Source organism: Orycteropus afer, unplaced genomic scaffold, assembly GCF_000298275.1.
Source record: "Orycteropus afer afer isolate SDZICR_OR568_19922 unplaced genomic scaffold, OryAfe1.0 scaffold00030, whole genome shotgun sequence".
NCBI classification, from domain to species: domain Eukaryota; kingdom Metazoa; phylum Chordata; class Mammalia; order Tubulidentata; family Orycteropodidae; genus Orycteropus; species Orycteropus afer.
This window is the reverse complement of record NW_006921617.1, coordinates 12,196,971-12,202,115: the sequence shown is the minus strand read 5'-3', so window position 1 is coordinate 12,202,115 and position 5,145 is coordinate 12,196,971. Positions and strand designations below refer to the sequence as shown.

General features: G+C 39.6%; 1 pseudogene; it reads left to right on the top strand.

The window, feature by feature from the left end:
• The first annotated feature begins 2,455 nt into the window (after nucleotides 1-2,455).
• On the top strand, nucleotides 2,456-4,201 carry LOC103192589 (annotated as a pseudogene).
• The last annotated feature ends 944 nt before the right edge of the window (nucleotides 4,202-5,145 follow it).

Sequence of the window (5,145 nt, the reverse complement as noted above, 5' to 3'; positions counted from 1 at the left end):
TAGCCAGGCACCATCTAGTTCTTCTGGTCTCATAGTCATATAGGCTACAGATCGCATGGTGTACCACCTGCTAGGACTAATTGTTTCCATGAATCTTTGGTTTTCTTCATTCTTCTTTGCTCTGGATGAGGAGAGACCCACTGTTGCAGCTAGATGGAAGCTTGCAAGCTTTTAAGATCCCAGTTGCTACTCACTGAAGTAGGAGGTTTTTTCTTAAGTTGTGAGAATTCTTTATATATTTTGGATAGCAACACATAGGAGTTCTTGTGGCATAGTCCCTGAGGCATTTGACTGCTAACCAGAGGCTGGCGGTTCAAACCCACCAGCCACTCCTTGGAAGGAAGGTTGGGCAATCTACTTCGGTAGTGATTGTTGTTGTTGTTGTTATTTGCCGTCGAGTCGACCCCGACTCATAGCGACCCCTCCTTGGGTTTCCGAGGCAGTATCACTACGGAAGTAGGATTGCCCAACCTTCCTTCCGAGGAGTGGTTGGTGGGTTTGAACCGCCAGCCTTCTGGTTAGCAGTCAAGTGCCTTAGCCACTATGCTACCAGAGCTCCCTCGGTAGTGATACTGCCTCAGAAACCCAAGGTGAGGTTGCTATGAGTCAGATCCAACTCGACAGCAGTGAGTTTAGTTTGAGTTAAGGTCATGAAGATTTTCCCTTATGTTTCTCTTTAGATGTTTTGTAGGTTTAGGCTTATGATCCTTTTTGAGTTAATTTTTGGTATATGGTGTAAGATATTGATTGAGTGGAAGTTCCTTTTTTCTTTCTTTCTTTTTGATATATAGATAGCCAATTATTTCGACACTATTTGTTGAAATATACAAGGGTTTTACAACCTCTAATAATTAACAGCCACATAACAACACATAACAACAATAATTAACAAATCAATAAAGCCTATGAATGATTTCTACTGGAGTGTAGGTAGGGCCAAAACCTACAGGTAACTATAGAAAGGCTCTTGTTGCACTGACATCTTTCTTAGAGTTAACCAGATTCCTCTTAGGAAATGTTTTTAACTGAGGAATGTTAGAGGAAGGGCCCTGACAAAGTACTTTTCTGTTGGTTATGGCTTTGCTCATTGACCATGGCTCCTGAGAGTGAGCAAATTTGGAGAACTGGGAGACAGTGGGTTTCAGTGAATATAGTCAGGGGCTGAATGAAAATTACTTTGATGGGTTTTTTTTTTTTTTTTTGATGCATTATCTTCAGTCCCATTTCTGGGGCTTTGGAAAGAGCATTCAGGGCACTTTCTCATGAATCGTTCAGAATGTTAAACATTCTTTGTATGGCATAATGTGAGAAGAGTTTGGTGGACCTGGGACTCTCCCTCTCTGGTATAAGGAAAACGTTGTTTGTAGGCATCCATCATCACTTCCAGGGCTGTAATTTCTGTGCTTCCTAGAATTGCATACAAATCTGCTCCTCCATTTTCCAGAAGAACACTCTGAGGCTGAGAGAGTCTAAGATACCTGGTCAAGGCCATGCTATAAGTTAGTACCTATGATTCCAACTTTATTTTCTGAAGACTTGAATATCCAACTGCTTCTCAGACTCTCCATTTACAGGACTCTCATCTCCTCAAATTCATCATGGCCAAGTTGGAATTAATTACTCTTCCTCCTGCCCTTCACTTCCCTACCTCAAACTGCTTTTTGTCTTGGATCTCCTTTCTCAGTTACCCAAGCAAGAAACTAGGGGAGCATCTCAATGCCCTTCTCTCCTTCACTTCTTGTTTCAGATCACTCAGTAAGTTCTATTGATTCTACCTTCTGAGTACCTCTTAGTTTGTCCCTTCCTTTCTGTTCCTTACTGGTATTCTATTGGTTCAGAAAGTCAACATCTATCACCAGGCCTTTTGAAATATCCTCCCAGCTGGTCTACCTTCTCTTAAATCTTCATCAACTAAGCTACTGTCTGCATAGCTGTCGAGGTGGCTTTTCTAGAATGCTGTCTTGGTGAGGCCACTCTTCAGTTTAAAACTCTTTAATAGCTCCATGTGGCCTTCCAGATAAAGGTCAAACTCTTTGGCTTGGCATCCTTGGGCCACATGTCATCTTGCCCCTCGTACTTCAGCAATAAAAGCTCTTATTATGTGTCTGTTTTTTTCTACTCTGTGACAGCAATCACACTGTAATAATTTATTGACACACCTGTTTTCCTCATTAGATTGTGAAATGCTTGAGGGCAGAGACTCTATTTTGCTTGTTGTGTCATACCAGACAGAGCCTGGTACAGAGTCATTACAGTCATTCATTTGATAAACATTTAACTGCCCACCAGCCGTGCCTAATTTCTAACATATATGTAAATGCCATGTCATTCCTTTGCCAGAATCTCTTCATAATTTAAAAATGAAGATTAGGCTACCCTTATCCCCACTCCTTCAAAGCACTGCTGGGCCTGCTGGAGTGTGGCAAGCCATGGATGCAGGTCTCTGTTCTGCGGGATGAGGTTTGTTTAACTTTTCAAGAATAAGGCCTGCTTAAAGAGATAACAAGTGAAATTTAGAAGAAGATGAGAGGGTAAAACTGATTACTCTGATGAAAACACTTAGTAATTCCAATGCCAACCACTCAGAAAGGGGTCGATATTGAAGATCCTGGATAGAGGGGAGAAAAATGTGAAACAAAATCCAAAAATATAAAATAGACCAGAATTATTGGTTGGAAAGAGACTGGTAAAACCCCCAAGACTATGGCCCTGAGTCATTTTTCAGGCCTGGAATTGGACTCCCATGGCTTAACTCTCAGCCAAACAACAGACAGGCCTATGAGCTCAACAACTATACCATGGTGAGGCCCTCCTTAGAAGAGTCAACCATGGGAGATCAGAAGGGCAGCATTTGCACAGAAGAAAGCTAGGCAGCCAGGAATGCAAAGGTAAGCAGGACACTGGGAAGGGATAACCACAGGGAGGAGGGAGGAATAGACCTATTATATTGTGGAGATTGTCATCAGTGTTGCAAAACAAAATGTGTATTTCTGCAGAATGCAAAATGAATCTGCTTTGTAAAATTGCACCCAAATCACAATAAAAAGTTAAAAACAAAAACAAAAAACTTGGTAATCCAAGATAAAATTAAGCTCAATACACCCAAATATATCTTGAAATCAACAGAGATATCATTTTCCAGATTACTTATGCATATATATATATGTGTATGTGTATATATTTTTTGTATGTGTGTGTGTGTGTGTGTGTTTGTGTGCATATACTAATTATATATATATATATATATACCAAATATATATACATATACCAAATATATATATACCAAATATATATATATTTGCCAAATTCACTGCCATCAAAGTTGATTCCAACTCAGAGTAACCCCCTTTGAGTTTCCAAGGCTGTAAATGTTTATGGAAGTAGATTGCCCCATCTTCATTCCAAAAAGTGGCTAGTGGGTTTGAACTGCTGACCTTCTGGTTAGCAGCCAAATGCCTTATCCACTACGCCACCAAAACTCCTTAAAATAGAAGCAATGATATGATAGTCTATGCAGCTCATGCTTTTGAACTCCCAAATTATAGTGTAAAAGTTGACTTGATGATTGCAGCATATCGTCCTGGCTTGCTGCTGGCCTGCAGGCTTCTCAACACGTTTGGCATGGACAAAATCTATGAAGGCCAAGGGGAGGCAATCAGAGATGAATACAATGTGAAAAGTATTGATGGTCAGCCTGGTGACTTCATCTGCTATTTGGATGAAGGCCTTGTCAGCACTACCACTGGAAATAAAGTTTTGGACTGGAGCTCTGAATGGAGCTGTGTATGCAGACTTTGCTATCTCTCACAGTACCAAGTGATTCCCTGTTTAAGGCTCGGAAAGCAAGGAATTTAATGCAGAAGTACATCGGAAACACATCATCAGAGTCAGAATGTTGAGTCAGAATGTTGCAGAATATATGCATTACTTATTAGAAGAAAACGAAGATGCTTACAAGAAACAGATCTCAAATACATAAAGAACAATGTAACTTCATGATGGACTCAATGGAGGAGATGTATAAGAAAACACAACTGCTATACAAGAGAATTCAGTTTATGAGAAGAAGCCTAAGAAAGATGTTAAGGAAAAAAAAAAAAAGTGGAACCCATCCAAAATGTCTCCTGCTCAGAAGAAAGATCGAATAGCTCATAAAAAAGCAAGCTTCCTCAGAGTTCAGGAGGAGGCTTCTGAGAGTTAAACCAAACCACAATTTTCTATGAAGATTTTTCAGATAAATACAATAAACCAATAAAGTCATTTTAAAAAATTTATTTATTTTTCTGTCATTGAGAATATACATAGCAAATGCTGTTGTTATTTGCCGTCGAGTCAAACCCAACTCATAGCGACCCCTCCTTGGGTTTCTGAGGCAGTATCACTACGGAAGTAGGATTGCCCAACCTTCCTTCCGAGGAGTGGCCCCAATTCCACAGTTTCTGCATGTAGAGTTCAATGATACTGATGACATTCTTCAAGTTGTGCACCATTTGTACCCTCCTTTTCTGAGTTGTTCTTCCCCCATTAAAGTAACTCATTGCTTCCTAAATTTTCTATCTAATCTTTCTAGTTATTGTTAATTTGATTGCATGTAGATGGATTCTTGAAAGACTACAATGCTGACGGCAGATATATTTTACTAGTTAACCCAAACTAATATTTTGTTTGTTTGTTTTAGAAAACTTCAAGGGATAATTTTGGTTTAAGGTTTAAAGATTATCTCAAGGCAATAGTTTCAGGAGTTCATCTGGCATTCATGGCTCCAGAAAGTCTGGAGTCCATGAGAATTTGAAATTCTGTTCTGCATTTTTCCCCTTTTAATCAGGATTCCTCTACAGAATCCTTGATCAAAATACTCACGTTTTGCTTATCCATTCATCTGCTGATGGGCATTTAGGTTGTTTCCACTTTTTGGCTAATATGAACATTGTTGCAATAAGCACTGGTACACAAGTTTCTGTTTCTCTCTCTGCTTTCAAGTCTTTTGGGTATATAACCTAGGAATGGAATTTTTGGGTCATATAGTAGTTCTGTTTTTAGATTATTGAGGAAATACCATACAGTTTTCCATAAGGGCTATATGTGCCATTTTGCATTCCCACCAGTAATGGACAAGCGTTCCAATTTCTCCACATCCTTGCCAAC